The 18821-nt window shown below is 40.2% G+C and overlaps 1 long non-coding RNA gene across 2 annotated transcripts in view; it reads right to left on the reverse strand.

Annotated features, from left to right (window-relative positions):
• LOC134416775 (uncharacterized) overlaps window positions 1-18821 on the reverse strand; it is a 211378-nt gene that overhangs the window by 24114 nt on the left and 168443 nt on the right. For both annotated transcript variants that reach the window (XR_010027384.1, XR_010027385.1), the window contains one exon: window positions 4877-4931. This is a non-coding gene — a long non-coding RNA (uncharacterized LOC134416775). The remainder of the gene's footprint in view (window positions 1-4876; window positions 4932-18821) is intronic.

Genomic DNA, 18821 nt, shown 5'->3' on the forward strand with positions numbered 1-18821 from the left:
AAAGATTCCATTGATTTTAGCAGTGACAAACCTTTATCCATGTGAAACACAGGTTTTGACCTCATCTTTAGAATTCATATATATTCTTGGAGTTACATATTTCTCAATAAAACTTTGGAAAACAGACTGTATCAAACTACAGAAAAATGTCTGTATTTATCTCTCTGGGGAAATCACTTAGATGCACAGAGAAACACAAAGACTGTAGGGATTTGCTTATTTGCACATGGAGCTGTTTGCCCTCCAATTCACAAACAAATCACAAATCTAAAAGGCAGTGAGATAGTAATGTGATTAATCATATCTTGTTTATCTTTAGTGCATCCTGGGAACACAGATCAGCAACACATTCCCCTTTGGGCTTCATTCAGCCTCTGAAAAACAATGAAAGATGCCAAAGACTTTCAGTGGTGAGTTGAAATTGGACATATGATTTCTGAGATGCAGCTAAGAGGTCAGGGCTTCAGATAGGGTTTGTTTCTTAAATAATTATTTTTACTAAAATAAAATCTCACTTCCACTATATTTAAGCTAAGAACACCTTCAGTGTTCAGTCCTGGGGGACTGCTTGTACTTGATCAGAATAATCCATGTACTCACAAAAAAGATGTAGTAGAGAATAATTCTCTGATTTTTATCAAGAAGAAAGACTAAAACTGCTGCAGACTTTGGAAGTCTGACATAAACATTTATTTGTTTCTTTCAAGAGTTTTATTACTTCCTTGCTATTTAACTGCAAGTTTCTTTAAAAAGGGGGGGCAAACACTAAAGTTCTTCTGTATTAACTGCAAATTTTAACATTAAAATTGCAGAAACAATCCATTTTTAATAAGTCTGTGTTGGTAACCTTGTATTTTGACCCAAGGTGAAAGGTGAAGATTAAATCTCTTCCACCTTTCTGAATGCAGCTGCTGTGCACACAGACTTTAATTGATGTGAGGCTCGGCTTTGTAACCCAAGCCCATCTCCCGCCTGCAGCACTGAAAACGCGCGATTCAGGGCTCAGTTACTGCTGATAGCAGGGCCCTCTCAGCTGACGGTGTGGACAGGAGAATAAAGTCTTTGTCACTATCTATTCTCCATCAGACTGACTTTTTTCTTCTTCATAACTCCAGTATTCAGGTCAGGCCTATAATGGTGGCCTCTCAGCAAGCAATGATATAAAGCGAAGCAAGCTGAAAAATGAGACAAACAACCCCTGGGTGAGCACAGTGGGGATGCTGAGCAGAGACTCACCTGACACACCCTGGGCAATGTGTGCATGAGTTTCTGTGGGAAGAGGGGTTTGGACAAATCTAACACTTTTTTCTTTCAATTCTCTTTTGCACCTGACTGAAGATATCCCAAATCTGAATTCCTTCTTTTTCTCCCTAAGTACAAATATGTGTACATTAGGGATAATGCTGGTAGCCTTGGAATTATGGCAGCTCTAGCAAAGTATTTCTTTAGGTTTTTCAACCATAGCCTTGACTGCTTGAACAACATTAGTACTCTGAGTGCTGGCCTAGAAATGTCTCTCTGAAATCAGGGAACCAAATCAAGCACAATAATGAAAATGACAAAACAGGTAAGGTTACTTGAGCCTTTTTTAAACTTAAACCACATTTTCTTATATGCAAGAGTATCTAAAAGCATCAGGAGTTACTCAAAACCATTTTAAAAGTCTAACTTGAATTTGAATAAACATACATGAGGCTCTAGTCCCAAAGCAGCATTATGGCAACGAAACACACTTGCTGAGTTTAGATGGAGGACCTGTATGTCCTACACACATTGGACTTATTACCTCAAAATGAGAAGAAATCGATTTTTTTAATGTGTACTGGCAAACATGAAAATTGTACAAAAATATTTCCACAATACCACATTTACCTTTTAGAGTGGAGACTTTAAACTTAAGATGTAATATATATGCATGATATAAACAATCTGCATTTTTTGCACTTGAAAAAGAAAGAATTGGAGGAAAAAAAAAAGGACCCCAAAGCCACAGAGTAGAACCAAAGAACAGCATGTGCTTCCAGTCTAGTTTTCCAAGTCATATCTTTCTGGCAGGTCAACTTATTTTAGAGAAACTTGGCTTCTATCACTTTGTGATTTTAATTCCAGCATTTGGCAAAATTTAGTTTTCTAATCACTGGCTGAGTTAAGAGGTCCAAATTACAAAAGTGAAGACTTTTGCCTACCTCCTGCCAGGGCCAGGTGACAGCAGTGGGTCTGCCTGGGGGTTTCCAGAACACCCGACTCTGTGTGTAGCTGGACAGCATCAGTTTAAAGGCCAGTGCAGTATAAACTATGCTTGAACTGGGGGACATTTCTGAGGACTCTCAAACCACTCCAGTAATCCCTTGAGACTCCAGATGCTTTCACAGAGCAGCATTTCCAGAGGAACACCAAATGCTCCAAGGCTTAGCGTGGGCAGTTCACAGAGTGACTGCTTTTTTTCCCCTCCACTGCAAACAGAACCATTTTAATGTGAGAATTACAAGCATTTTAAGATTAATCACTCTCCAATTATGCCCTATTATTTATTATACATCTCAATAGAGAAAAAAATAAAACTGAACTTCACAGTTCTGAGTTAAACTCATGAGACAAGAAAATGAAGATGCCTAAGGATGATGAGCTTTTGCTAAATCCTACTGGATTCAGCAATGTTGTTAACGGCCCCAGGCAGTCAGTTTGGCCATTGACTTTGTTAATACTTGCCTCGTTTTTGGACAGCGGCAGGAGCTGTTTCACTTAGGAACCTGAAAGACCTCAGAGAAATGTCTGTGAAACAGTGATGGAGTGTTTGTAAAACTTCATTCCCATGCAGCTGGCAGGTATGTATCAGCACCAGCTTGCAGGCACAGCTGGAGCCTGGCTTCTCCCTGCTGCTACTTAGATGCTCCTAATTATGACATCAAAGTTATCACTCCATGAGAAAATTTTTTTTTCAAAGGCTGTGGCATTTTGTGCACAGCAATTATTCCTGCAGCCTCCTCAGAGCTAACTGCCAATCAATACCTGATTTTAGATGGCACAGATTGGATTTTTTTACAGGCAGAAAAATATCTTTCTAGGGGGCTCTCTAAGAAGAGTTATATGAAATATAACTTACTGTATGAGCTGATTCCAAATGACTTGCCAATTAAGCACCAAGTCATCTGTTAATAGAAGTAATTACAGAGGGTTCAAGAGACCTTGAATCATATTATTATTCACAGCCTGAAATCTGCCATCCTGTTATGTTATGAAATTGATGACATATTGTCTACAGAGGCCAGAGATGGAGGTGAAGTGACAAACTTAACACCACTAACCTAGTCCTAAATTACCTCCTGAGTCATTACCAGCATCAGCTAGTATCTGAATAAAGGACAGGAGGAAAAGATAAAAATAAAATCATTAAGAATAACTCCTATTTTAATACAAAACCTAATTCAGGAAATAGGCTAAAGTTGTGGGGCATTAATATGTTAACTCAGGGCTAAAAGGCAGCCAGTTACTGAAAAAGAATTATGTACCTATAGGGTATAACATGATCCCTTTGTCAGAGAAGTTTTGCATTTAAAGCCCTAGCCCACTACAGGGCTGTTATGGGGCACAAACTAGCTTTATTCAGACCAAAAGCTCCTCATCCCTTTTCTTTGCCTAGAGATGTAATATGCTACAGGACAGGATTTAATTCACGAAGGTCCTAAATAAATGAGGTCAGTAAAATCAGAAAGAATCAACTCACTCCTTTCTCTCCATTCCTTACACTAAAAGGGCAGCTTCTTGTTTACCCCACAGGGTTATTACCTTTAGGAAGGAAAAAATTTTTGAGAAAGAAGCCATAAATTGACCCATCATCTTTTTTGCTGCAGAAATACTGAATTAAATGAAGAGGTGGAAGTATTTTTACAATTCTACTTGTACTAAGTGAAGTAAATTTAGCCTTCCCTTGTTTCCATGGTCTTGCTCAATTCCATTTCTCTAGATAGGGGGATCCAGCGAGGTTCACCATCAGTTTATATGGGGGCCCTATATGTTACTGAAGAGAAAAATTCCACATGTCTTAAATATAATTTTCTTACTATTCCACATGTCTTAAATACAATTTTCTTACTATACCTGCTGCTCTGTTGTTTTATTTGTCTGAGAAAAAGTGAATTGTTCTTGTACTATTGGTGGTTTTGAGCAGCCCACATCACCTCTGAAGACCAAGGGCTAAAGCTGCACAAAACACTGGTATAATGAGACAATTGTTAGGCAACAGAATATTAGCCTTGTTTTCTCCCAAGTTCTGAGCCCTTTCTCTAAGTTTGCTCTACTGCCTGTACATCAGAGCATTGCTGCCAGGGTACTCTTAAGCAGCTTATGCCCCTTGCATTTCTCAGAGTAGCAGACTGTGCCACCTCCCAGTCACTTCTGTTGTGCACAGCTTACAGACAGGAGCACTTGGACCTTGCTGTTCACATGTGGCACCTTTGGTACAGGGGACACAGAGAAAAGAGGGACAGTGCCAAGTGCCATCCTCAGTTGCTTCCCCACACCAGCTGGTACAGTCAGGCTGGTAGAAGAAGAGACTTTGTTTAAGGCTTGAGCAATAAGCAGGGTGATAAAGACATTTCAGACAGAGACTTCCACTGAAGTGACATGGAAGCAAGTTAGAAGAAATTGCTGAGGAGAAGGTTAATTATGCATCTTAGGGAGCTGTTACTGGGCTTGATAGACTAGAAGCAGAATTTGAGGTCCTTCCAACCCATTAAACAATGTCTTCCCCAGAAGGCCTAATTGAATAAGATTTGAGATTAGTATTGAAGAATCTTCTACTGGACCTCGCTGCCTCACACATCCTACAAGGGGTCAAAAGGACTCAAAAGAAGACGACTGCAATCAAGGCACTTACTGATGATTGGAGTAGCAGAAGTAGATCATGAGGCTTGAGTGGGATTCTCAGGTACCTAAGGAAAAAAAAAGTAAGTTTTACTCTAATTTGCAGATTCAGAGTTACTTTTGTGGCAGATAGAAACAATTACATACCCTCTTTTCCCAGGAACAAACAATCGTCACTGAATAAAAAAAGGAAGTAAATGTAAAGACCAGATGTTATCCATAAATGTGGCTCTGTATGATTTAAAATCTCTCAGTTTAACCTAATAAAAAGCACTTCTTAGAATTTCTTAACCCTGAGATAAAACATGTGTGATACAGAATGTGGAAACTTCCAACCAATAAACATCAATAAATTTCTGGTATCAAATTCATTTGGCTACATAATTATTTGCCACGCCATACAGAGTGAAAGACACTCTCTTTATTCACCCCACAGACCCAGTCTGCAGATTAATTTAAATGATTGTCTCTCAGTGGGAATTGTCTGTTTAAAGTAGTTTTGAGGGTCTGGGCTACAGCTCTCAGCTCTTCATTGACTTAAAAAATGTGGTGTGGCTGCTTTATGCAGAAAGGGACTTTAACCCAAAACAGCATCTTTGTAAGAGGATTAGAAAAATTCCATTCTTTTAATGACTGGCTAGATGTTTGCTCTCCTTTACTTAATTCTCTTTGTCTGTTATTCTTAATTATCAACATAAATGCTTTCAACCAATGTTGTAAGTAATCTGTCATTTTATCCAAGTTTTTGTTGAATGGTTCTTTTGAAATGATCTAATTATTGATTTCTTTAGGAGACCATTCAGCTAAATCCCCATGCCTGCCCATATAACAGCCCCTCTGCTGCTTTTGGGAGGTTCCCCTAAGACTCATGGTGGTGGTTTTAGCTTAGTGCTAGCCCAGGAAATCAGGAACTTCACTGGATGCTAAAGATGTGCATAGGACTGCCAGCAAATACTGGCACAAAAGCTATTTCTAAATGTCATTAATAATACCTGGCAATCTGTGCCACTTTTTTCCCCCCAAACATTAATGTTTTCACAGTGCCCTCATAAAGATGGAAACTTTCCCCCCAAAATCTCTATACCAATCTATATACCAATCAAATCCCTTGGACCCTAAGTAACTTAAAACTAATATTGGACATCAGCAATGAATATAACTCCTTAAAAAATCCTGGCTGAGGACTAAATTTCACACCACTAATATAGTCCTATGTTACAGGATACTGTGTGATAACAGGCCTTTTAAAATAGCCAAGATATATTTTGTAATTTAGAAAATTACTCTGAGGAACCATTTGTCAGTTTAATGAAAATCTGAAACTACAGGTTTGTATAATAGAATTATTTGTAATGGCTCTGCTGGAATGATTTCTTTCAGATGGGTTATTTGAAGGATTGAAAGAGGGATTTCACAGCTGAAAGAAAGAAAGGATTTATCCTAAGACCCATGTAAGCAAAACACGTTTAAATTTCATAATACAGTGCCTTTGACTCTGTGGGACTATTGTTTTCACATGTCTTGAGATGCAGGAGATACTTCTATTCACAAGTCTATTGAATAATATATTGAAAGAATTCCATGCCCTCCTAATGCAGGTGTTCATCACCCACAGAGGACAAAGTGCATTTACTTATTACATTGTGACCTTATAGAGTTACAAGGAGTTACAAGGGGTTGTGTCACATCCCTGCCAAGACAGAGCTGTACAGTATAGAGAAAACCTGTTTCTGAGACAGAGGAAAGACTCAGGCCTCAGAAAGGTGAGACAGATACAAAAAAATTTATAAAAAACCCCACATAGCTCAGAGTAACAACGTGGTCATCCAGAAAGCTGCCAAGAATCATCAGTCTCTAAATTTAAAACATCATTTCACAACAGGGGCGGTGACCTTATGGGAGAAAAGGAGTCTTGACAATCCCCATGTGTAAGTTTGCTGCTTAAGCCCTCATAGCACTGTTAGTAGCAGCACCTCACACTGTTCATTGCTCAGTGTTAGCTTCAGAGCACAGTGTGTGTGTGCGTGGTGGTGGGGAGCATCTACAATACTTTGGGTTGGGGCTCCCTCTATGCATGTGATCATTTCCCTTCAGTCCTGCAAAGGGAAGGTAATTTCCATTCCTCATTTTATTTCTTTCATTGCCATTTGAATGGTTTTGTCACCCATTTGGTGGGGAACAAAAGCACTCTATTCTGACAATCCAGGAACATCCCAGTGCCAGGTTCATGCTAACAACAGGCTGCAAAAAGTGTTATGAAGCAAAAAATTTTTGTGAAGCACTAAAACAGAAGAGTTCAATTCCACACAGCTCCTGCTCTCCCCAGCAACTTCTTGGCCAGTGAGCTGTGCCCGTGGCTGGAGAGTGGCACTTAACAGACAGGAACAAATTATATGGGCACAGATGCAGGAGCACATCTGAGGCACTGAGAAAAGGAGCAGGTGGGGTGGTGGTCCCAAAGCTCTGACCGGAATTGCAGCAAATAAGCAGCAACAGTAGGGAGAGTGACATGTGTAAAGGGTGAGAGGCAGCACAGTTTGACATCTTTGCCATAAGGGCTGGCTGGGCCAAGTGACAGCTCATATCCTGGCATCTCACAGCTGCAGTTACCATATTGTACCCATTCTTCCCCTAAAATACTGCTGAGTAGTCAATATGCTAACACTGCTCTTTGGATTCATGGCAAGAAGTACTTTTTGGGGCATGGACTACCAAAGGATATTGAAATAAAAGTTCTGCTATTGTTATGTGCCCAATTCCCTACCTCTTGGATTGAAACCTTCTCCACATTACATAGACATTGCTTTTCTATACAAATATATTTTCAGGATGTGCAGTGTTGCTCTCTAACCTGTTGTAATGAAAGTGCCAATGTGTAAAGTAAGGTGTTTACTTGCCTTCTGCTACTTGGGCTGTAATTTTCTCTGGGGGAAAAAAAAGATTAAACCACATTTCAAAACTAGAAATCTAAAGTGCTATTATGGTCACAGCCATAGCAACACTAGAACTATAAGAAACGTAGCCACCTCCAGTATCTGATTTAAAAGAAAACCATAATTATCATACTCTTCTGGTAGCTAGGTAGAAAATGATGCATTGCATTTGTGCCACTTGTAATTCTACACAATTTGTTCCAAATCTGTTATTTGACAAGAGTGGGAAAGCACAACCAGTGGCTGGTATGCAAGGGAGTGTCTTGGGAACTGCCATAAGGTAAATAGATGTTAGTGAGTCCCTGGCCCCAAAGGCCACTCTGCAGAAGCTGAGCAGTGTTAAACACAGAGCACTTGCCAACCTGCGAGCCACCTGCAACTTCCTCCCTCTGAGACAAACAGCAGTGCTCAGCAGACCTCAGCTGCATGGAAAGTATGTTTATGCACAACCTGTTTTCCCAGAAGGGTACAAAATACTGATTTGGAGCAGCTTAACAATAAAGCAATGATAATAACAGGACATTATCCTGCTTAGCACAGTTCTGCAGCTAGAGAGTGCATTTTCGGTTCAGCTGCCTTCTATAGGAAAAAAAAGGTTGCCTCTTAGATTACAATTTACCCTGTATTACTTTGTTTATAACATTTCTCCACCCTCCATGCCACCCAGAGTGAAAGAGAGTTCATGACACTTTTGATGTGTATTTTACAAAGAGTGCATTTCAAATAAGCCCGGGAGGTTAACTCAAGATCCTTTAATCCCAGCATATATCTTTGTTAAGGAAACATAGACCAAACCATTGAAAACCCCAGCCAGAAAACAGGTCTGAGTAAATCCCTCACTCTGGGAAAAAAAAAAAAAAGGAGAAAAAAAGAAAAATCCATCTCAGACCAAATTTAGTGATGTATATTTGGATTCTTTCTGCAGAAAAACCCTTGGAGGCAATGTGGGCTGTGGCTCTGCTGCCCCAGCAGCAGCGTGGCACAGCAGAAGAGGATGCTGTGCCCTCACAGGTTTGCAGATCTTTGTGGGTGCCTTGGGTGACCCCCCAGCTCCCTTCTGTCCCCAGCAGGCTCCTGGCATGCTGCCTTGCAGAGGAGGCCATGGGATCTGGGGAGCAGCACAAGGTCTGACAGGAGAGCATCCCACACCCCTCAGGCAGCTCTCTGACAGGAAAACTTGCAGAGATGAGCAGGTATCTATGATCAGAACTGACTGAAATCAATTAGCCTGTCCCTCTTCCCTGTTTTTTGTTGGGTTTTTTTTTGGTTTTTTTTTTTTTTTTTTTTTTTTTTTTTTTTTTTTGTACTATAATGTTTTTTCACTTAAAGGACACCAATATTTATGCATGTAAGTAGGTGCTGCCCTAGGCTGATGTTGACCCTAAGCCCTGGAAAAACAACCCATTTTGATACAAATGACCTCCCTTACCTTTACTGACAGCTAAATGTATGTCTTCTATTCACCAAGTGAAAATGACTGGGCTAATGGGCTGGCACTATTGTGTCTCTGTCTGAAGAAGGATTTTTGGAGCCACCACACAGCCTAGTCCAGTGAAAATGCTCCCCAAAACCTTTTGAAACCTCAGCATCTCCTCCTTCTGTATTTGCCTCTATTTTGGAACAATCAGTCACAGGGAAAAGCAGGGCATAACTGCACAGCAAGCTGAAATGAGTCTCCATTTTAGTTATTCTGCAATGTTTTTTACTAAAGTACCATAAATAGCATGGTACTTTTTACTAAAGTACCAAAACCTACATAGTTTTCAATAGTTTTCACTACTGAAACTAGTAGTGGACAATGCATGTGAATAAACACCTTCTCATACAAAGTATCACATAAAATTTTGTTCAGCTTTGGGAAAAGAGGAGAGTTCTCTCTGTTTGACAAAAACAAAACCAAATTGATTTGGGGGGGAATGAAGAAGAGGAGAATTTCTGGCTATTTTTAACCAAACCCTGAGGCATTTCAACAGAAATATCAACTTACCCATAGTAATATTTGTTTACTTGTGTAATTGTAAAATTTGTACTTGTTTAATTGTAAGATTATCCAAACCCAGTTTTATTATCCTTGTTTTGTGATTTTTCCCCCTTGCATGGGCTTGCTCATTTTTCTCTGAACTGTAGTGAAAAGTCACATCAGTTAAAGTAAATATGTCACAAGCCAGAATGTGATCAAGCACAACCAAACCAACATTTCATAAAAAGGTTTTCAAGTATTTTTAATAAAGACCATTTCTAAGCAATAACATTTATTTTTTGCTCTTTTATGTCAGCCTGGAAAGAAAATCAGCATGGAGAAAGCAGAAAATAAAACAAGCAGTATATAAAATATTATAAAATAGATGGTAGAAGAACTTATCCTCTTTTGGAAAATGAGCTCAGCTAAAGAAAACTGCAGTGTCTACAGGCTAAAATACTTGAATTCCTAGAAATATTTGCGTGCCTAGAGGTAAGCCCTTACCCTCTGCTCTGGGTTTGCTAATTCTTCCCACCACAAATAATATGCTGTCAAGATAAGATAATAAATTTTCAGTTCAGCTTTTGTGAATTGCTGATCCAATCTTTGATTAATTAAAATGTTTTAGCAATTTAATTTATATTTCACTGGAAATGCAGCTTGCTCTTTTTGCACTTTGTTTCTCCTGAGAAGTGCCACTGGTTTGCTGTGACTTATCTTTTTGGTATCAGGACACAATTTCTAATGAGTTTTTCTTTCCAGTAACTTTGCATTGTCACTGTTTTGTGGTTTTCCAGAGCTGATGGGAAGTGTTTACAGTAAAGAAATACTACCCACTTGAAGCAGCTTTGTCTGTCTGGAGGTTGTGCACTGCACCCTGTCACACTGAACCCTGAGGGTTAGCAAGGGCCAGGCTCCTTGCAGGAGCCAGGAAACCCAGGAGCAGCTCAGGGTGATGATTTCTGGCACGTTGTCCTCCTGCCAGGTGTGCAGCAGAGAAAAAAGCCATAACAACTTTCTCAGGGTTGCAGATTACTTGCTGCAGTTTGCCAGAAGCATTTACTAATGGCATCACAGTTTCTCCCATAAACTGACTTAACCTGCCTGCAGCACAGCTTACAGGAAGGGCTCGGAAATTCCAAGCACCAGAAATAAACCGTGGGGCAGAGGAGCTCAGTTTCAAAATGCAGTAACAACAACAAACATGGACCTCAAAAATCTCACCTAGAATAAGATCTTTCATTCTCCTCCCTCCTCAGCCCTTGCTCAGCCACTGGCAGAACACATACTTGGGGAAAAGCAAGGAAAATCAAAATACCAAAAGCCCCAGAAAGGCTTATTTGGAGATCTCTTCTTCCCTGCTTCCAAATAGCGAGTTTCAGGAATGAAGCACAGTGGCAACACTAAGTTGAGGATTTTTTGACCAACACCAAAAACAACTGAAGGTGCCACTTAGGACAGCACAGCTCCAAAAAGAAGCAGCAGAGGTAGGGAGTGAACTATGAAAATTTGATATTAGTGTGACTTTTGACAGCCATTTGCACAAAATTGGAATGAATTTTCTCTGATACAGCACCACTGGTAGGATGGCTCTCTGATAAGTGGGGATGGCTTAAAAAGACTGAAAACAAAAATGAAATTATCTGCATCTCTGGCCACAGCACCTGAATGTTTTCTACATTTGTAGGCATGCCATGGTCTAGGCTCCAATGCCCATGGTCTGTGGACCTGTTCTGGTTGGGCAGCACTGTGCACACACCACTCAGTAGCTGAGAAAATCCTACTGGAAATGGGCCTTTGCAATATCTCACCAGAACCCCTCAACCCCTGAATCATTGGATCAAATGTACATACCATATCCAGTGATGAAGAAACCCCTCCCCACCCTCAATTTCATAAAACCCGGGGTTCAATAAACCTCCTTTTGTAGGAAAAATTGTTCTCAAAAGTCCAATACCCAAGACTAAACCAAGAGCTTTCAACACAGCACTTGCCAGGAGCATTTGCTTTCCTTCATTATTACTGTGCCTCTACTTCAACTGGAGGTCTGTGTGTGGCCTTCATCTAAATTCTGCCTTTAAGGATGAAAAAGAGAATTTTAAATATTTGTAAGTTAAGGGTCCCCACTGCCTTTTAAAAACATAAATACACATATTCTCTGCAGAAAAATGACAAATTCATGTTTGCATCGATGATTTTCCTTCCCGCTGCGTCCCCTCTCCCCAAGTCCTTCAGGGAATATTGTCTAAATACTCTCCAAGGGTTTTCCCTGCTCCTGGCATGCATATGAATCTCCTATTAGTGTCAGTGAGAGTTATGTCTGCATATCATAAGAAGAATAGATAGCTAAATAATTCATCAGACCCTACACATAAGTATGTTTTCCTTGATGAACAGTTACTATCAACATTTGTGGAAAGGTCCCTTTCTAAATATTTTTAAAAACTGACCAAGTGTTTCAGTTGTTAAGACTCTGCTTACAATGTAAGTGATTTAAAGCAGAGAAGTGTGGGCAGCACAGATTCCTGAAGATTTTCTTCAGCAGCATCACTTACTGATGCTGACACAGGAAAAATACGGGGGAAAAGGCAATCAATGGGGCTACATTTTTGACTTGACTTAATTCATTAATATTTGAAAACAAGTAAGTCTGGTTTGCCCCAGGGATTGGTAATAGGATACAAGCCTTTCACCTCTAGGTCAGCAGTTCAAAGCCAACTTTGGGCAGTACTGACTGAGAGTCATTACTATCTATCCAAGCACTCTTCAAGAGTATACGTAAAATAAGTTGGTGGTCTCTGTTTATTTCCTAATGGCTAAGGCCCTGATTCAGCAAAGCTCTTAAGCATGTACTTAATGAGAAGCAGATGTTCAAATCCTTTTGAATTTAAACATCTGAATACAGTTAAGCACGTTCTGAGCAGCCTCACCAGCATGAGCAGGCTGAAACATTCACAGAGGAAGGTTTGCTAAATGAGACCCTCAGTGTCAGTTGTTTGTGCACACACAAATAGAGGGAACAAGCAAGCCAGCCCATTTCCCCTTCCCCCAAATAATATTGCCCACATGCTGCACTGTATGCTAATAATGGCACAGCACAAGAATGAGACAATCAGCCACAGAAAAGTTCCCCCTTTCATTCACCTGGATTAATGAGACCAGGCGGGGAAAAAATGTTTGCATTGCCATTATAAAGCAGAATATAAGGCCACAGAACTGTATTGCCTTTCTTGCTCCCCAGCCCATCAGCTTTCATGAGCATGGAATGTGCTTTAAAAAGGAGTGGAATAGGAACGTGGTGTTTACATAACCTTCCTGCTGCTTATTCATGCATGTGCTGTGCTAAAAACTGTGTGCATATATGAATCCAGTCTGGAAGAATGTGAGCCTCACAGCCCAACCACATGCAGTATTTATCTACAGGTAAAGGCCATTTCTTAAAAGTTAAGGCTTTTCTAGAAGGAGGTGGGGGGAACTTACTTGGGAATGAAATTAATTGAGTGCTTATTTGTACTTGAAAATCATTAGGACTGGCATATGAGTAGAAGTTTTTAAACACTCCTGTTGAAGCCATCATCTCACTGCTAGATTAAATACCTTCTAAGATTACCAGTGGATCAGATTTGTTTTGCTTCTTTTAAAGAGAATTGTATTCTGGGACTTTTCCCTGGTGTTGCTGCTTATTGTCTTGCACGATCAAGGTCAACTGCTGTGAAAGGAAAGCTAGTGTTTCAAACCACAGCAGGCTGAGAAAACCATTTCAATACCATGACTGAGTGTTGTAAGGCAAGTAGAATTTCATCAGCTACAAGTGCTGCTCCCTGTCCCTAAAGACCTCTGGTGTTAGCTGTACAGCCCAGTTAGTCCTCTCCCAAGAAAGAGACAGTCTCCATACTGCTGTCCTTCACTTGAAATCAGTGGAGTGAATTATATCATGGGCTGAGATCAACATGCAGAGCAGCATTTGGTAAATATTCTGGCTGGTTTTCGCTTGAATTACAAAGAGATAGTCAGCAATCAAATTGGTTCATAATGAAATGATCACACCCAATTTCCTGCAGCTTAAGCAACAGTTTTCCAAATACCTAATCTCAGATGATTTCTATCTCACAGTACTTTGGGTAAGGTTTTAATGAACATCCTTTACTAAAATGCATAAAACTGCTGGCCTCTATTAAATTTGCCCATTGCTAGTGGAAAATCAATGTAAAAAGTCATAATAAGCAAATCTTTGGCATGACTTAGGACTTCTCAGCCTGCAGGAATTCTCAGAAAACACTTCCTATAGCACGAATGCTCACTCTTCTAAAACAGTCAAGAAAGGCTATTCCAAAAATTCCTTCTCCAGTTGGTAACAGGATGCTTCATGCTGATCCTTGTTTTGGGACTCCTTAGTACTTTGTAAAGGCTCTCCAAGACAAGCTCTGAGCTCTTGTGTTTCAAATCCGTGCACAGAATTTACCGATTACTTTCTTTAACCATAAGGTACCTACAGTTTTGATGATGATAACTATATTACTATACAAACATGGTAATTTCAAACAGAATGATTTCGAAACAATTTACATTGGCTGGTTTTTGATTGTCTCAGATTCGTAATTCTTTGCAGCCTGTGATCAACCAGTGACCCTCACAAAAGCCCAACACAGCAATTAAATAGAACACAAAGTAAGTGCCTGCCACCCTGGCTGAACTGGAAAACAAATCACTATCAGCCAAGTGATGCTATGGCTGTTCTTTCATTTTGCACAGTTCTGTGCTAGGAGAGCTCCATAACTTTGTGAACAGAGTTCATATTTATCTGGGATGCTGTTGTGCTCTCGGGCCAGAGCTCTGCTTCTGGAACTTTTTTGTTTTATTAGTCATAGTAGCCACAGGAGATTACAAGTACTACCAAGACACATTGATGAAAAATAAGGGTTTGGAGCTGCCTTTCCTTTTCCTTTCCCTTTCCCATTTATGGGAGAGCTTTATCTCCTATGACAGTAACTGCCAGGAGAATCACCTTCACTCCAGTCCTCCAGTCCTGTTTTGTATGTTCCACTTCCCTGAGAACAAAGAGGAGGTCCTGGTTCATTATTCAAAAATACTGTGACTATAACTCAAAATAGAAAAGAAAGCATAACAATAGGTGCTCAATGAAGGAAACACCGGCTTTTCATTTTCCTGTAGTGTTTAAATGAAGCAAATTAGATAACCTAATTGAGGACAAAACTTTAAATCCAGGTTAGAAATCAGAGCCATGTTGCACTGCCTCAGACTGACAAGCAGAGTGAATGTGTGTTTGATTCAATTTAATTTTGGGGGGTTCTTAATTAAGTTTAAGAACTTGAATGGAAAATATGCTATTACTTGTTACAGTCCCATGATAGAATTTCCAGTGTCTCACTGCAAGTGTGTCACACCAGAACATTTTCATTATTTGTATAACAGAGCCACCCCTACCCTACAGGGGTGACTTGCAGGATAAGGTGTTCTCCTTGAAGGGGTGTGTGACACAGGGCAGACCTGCAACAGACACCCGAGCAGACACCCTGGGAGAGGCACAGACACGGTTCTGGCTCTCAGCTGGGATCAGCAATAGCCTGCACTGGCTCAATCCACTGACACACACACAAGGAGCTCCCAGGAACAGGCTCAGTTAATCCACACAGCTCTGCACTGCTGTGGAGACAGCCTTCAGTAAGATACCAGCCAGATCCTTGCCTCAGGGAACTCCAGCATCCTTAAACACTTACAATTGTCTAACAATGCCAAAATACCTCTGAGGTCTCAATTTTGAAAACATGAGCAAATAAGACAGATAAAGCCCCAGATGAAAATACATTTACATGCACACACAGGAGCCAAGAGGCTGAAGAACAAAGGAGCCACATTTCCATGACTTCCAAGCCAATGATGGACCACTGGGGCAACTGACTGTGATGGTATTTCCTCTGAACTCCATCCAGCCCTACCCCAAAAGCCGGTCACTAGGCTGGAAGCAGGGAGAAGCCCATGTGCAGGAGCCTCCTCAGCTTGTGGAACAGCACTGGGGGCCCTCTGCAGCTGGTCACAGCTCCTCTGCAACCACAGCAGGGCCACCATAGCCACCAGTGAATTAGCACAGCAGCTGCACCACTTTTGTTTCACCAGCAGCTGCTCCCCACAAGCCCTAAGAGGTCCTGCAGTTCCCATGGCTCTGGGGTTTGCAGTGTGATGGAGACAAGCAGGGAGGTGGCTGAAGCCCTGCAGAGCCAGAGGCTGATGCCACTTCCACAGCAAGGGAGGAGAAAGGGGCAGACTGGAGCACAGCACCATGGACTGGTGCAAACCCCACAGAAACCTGATTTCTCAGGGGTTGGATGCTGCACGTTTGGATGCTGCAGTGTGAAAGTTGCACGTTTATTGGCTAATCCTTTACTGTTTTGTGGTTTAATGTTCTCCATGTTTTCCTTTCTGCTAAGTGGGGATGTGGGAAAAAAATTAGTTTGATTTGACAAATGTGTATTTTTCATGTTTTGGAGGGGACACCCAAAACTGGAAAATCTCCAACTAAAAAATATATGTGTATCAGTCCTTCTCCTTCCTCATAACTTAGTTTTCAAATTTATAATGAAGCATGGAAAACATTTAAATGTGAGCAGTTTTGCTTTTCACTAGGAATATCTTGAATGACATTAGCTGGGAATAACACAGGTCTGTGTGTTTTTCTTGGAAAGCCAAAATTCATTTACTACAAACCTTTGAAAACACCTGTGCACTCTCCCATCCCACTCCTTCAGTTACCTCCAAAAGTCCCCAGACCCCAAATTCTGTTTTGGGGTGTTTTCAGCAGGGTTTCTGTGACCCACTTAGAGAGGGACCCCCCTTTTGAGGATCTGTGGAGGGTTGGCTGCCATGCAGGAATTCCAGCCAAGGCGGTAAAAAAACATCAAACCAATCTTGCAAGGACAGACTTGTTCTCTGATAAGAACCATTTTGTTAAGCAGAAGGGCACTTATGAAAAAGATACTTTCTATGCAAATTTTCTATTTAAACACCTAAGCACTTTAACCAACAATATTTTACAAAAAGGCACTTGTAACTTAAGCTGACAGCCAGGGTTTGGAAAGAAACCTCTCTTTCATCTGTTTTTGCCAGTCTTTCAAGTCATATCTGCAAACAGAGCATAGGGAAAAAAAATGTTTCTAAAGGTTTTATTTTGAAGTTCTTGACTTCCTCCTGCCTGATGGATCATCTTCACTATTAAATCAGACTGAATGCTCAGTGACTGTCAGAACTGTAAGCCAGAGTTACCATAAGTGCCCACAAATCTGAATTTTGCTGTCATTTGAATATAACAACAAAGAATGGTAACAGTTAAAGAAAAGAAAGCAAACTCTAAAATATCACCCTGTGAAAACACAGCAACAGATTCCATTCTCCAGGTTCTCAGAAATCTACAGCCTGGACACATTACCAAATCCAAAGAACCTTGCCAGGCACACTTAGTGTTCTACACTATCAGAAATCTCTACATGGACCAGCTGTAGGGCTGGAATCAGCTCAAGGGATACAAGAAGGTATGATTACACAAGATTTCTAATTCAACTTTGAAGATTCAGTAGGGATCTGATCCAAAGCCTACTGAAGTAAATGGAAAAAAATAGACTTATATCTTAGTTTAGACCTATTCAATTTGGATATGGTTCAGAGAAGTACTCATACTTGGCAGCTGATGTAAACTAAACCATTAACCTATCATTAGGAAAAAAGGTGCCAGAATAGATCTGTAAAAGGACAAATCTGTGAAGTATTGTTTTATGATCTGTCTAGCCATTCCAGTATTCCAGCACCTTAGCTTAGAGAGGTAAAAGAAACTTTTGGTCTATTTATAAATGTGAAGATGAAAGATCTGAATCTGCCCTTTTGTCAATTATTGCCACAGATAAATGCAAGTTTATGAATAAGTAATGACTTTTTGTGAAATTAGTGCTGCTCCCAACACTACTTTCCTTTAATTGCTATTCCTTGACACTTTCCTTCTATGTGTAAAGGAATAAAGAATTTATCACATTAATGAGATAAAACTCCATGAAATCATTCATAGCTTATTTATATATTTGTATTTTAGCAGCAAAGCATAACAGAAATTGACTCTTAAACCATAGCAGAGTATTAATTGCTAATTAGTTTGCCATTATGACTGGAATGCCTTCTAGCATTCTAAGTTTTAATCCATATAAACAGCTAAGGAATGCTCTATCTCAAAACATGTAATTATGGGGGATTATATTACACCTCCAGCATTTTGGCAAAAGCTTGCAATGGGAAAAGATATAAAGTAACACCAGCCTTCTTGTGATTTCATAGAAACAGGGGAAAAAAACCCCTTCCTTTATCACTACAGAGCATTAGCTGTTCAGTGGCTCCCATTTTATTTTTAAATTCAGAGATAGAGGTTTTCATTTACAGTCACAAACTTTTTCATTTACATTCTCTTTTGTTCATGTCACTCCTAAAACCAAGAACTGGAGTTTATTCTCAAAATTGCTAAGACAATTTGTCTACATCCTCACCATAAATGCTGCATTCTTTTAAATCAGAAAAATGAAAATCCCAACAAATCAACAACACAGATCTTTGGTTTTTACTGAGAATTAAGTGGCTGTTACATGCATTATCTGCTGGCTAAGGGACAGCATATTTAAGTACAAATCATGCTTACAAGCTGTGGGTCTTTTAGACAGAGCTCAGTTTAAATCAAAGTATCTAGCTCATGGGCATTTACATTCGTTTTGAAAAGACACAACTGTCTGAAGCATTTACTGTAAGGAGTCTCAGCCACAGAGGTATAAAAAAGCAGGAGACAAACTTCCCTTTCTCAGCATGATTTACTGGCTGGACACAAGAGAGATCTGCTCAAATATATGAAATATTTAGGTCCTGGGCAACTCTCTCCATGCCACAGGAGTAGAACCCTCACAAGTGGGCACTCCACAGGAGTGAGATGAGCCAGGGAGAGTGGCCACTGGGGAACAGCAGAAAGGAGAACTCCCCATCCCCTTTCTCCTCCATCCATTCAACCCACTCCTTTATTTGTA

Source organism: Melospiza melodia, chromosome 3 (assembly GCF_035770615.1).
Source record: "Melospiza melodia melodia isolate bMelMel2 chromosome 3, bMelMel2.pri, whole genome shotgun sequence".
NCBI classification, from domain to species: domain Eukaryota; kingdom Metazoa; phylum Chordata; class Aves; order Passeriformes; family Passerellidae; genus Melospiza; species Melospiza melodia.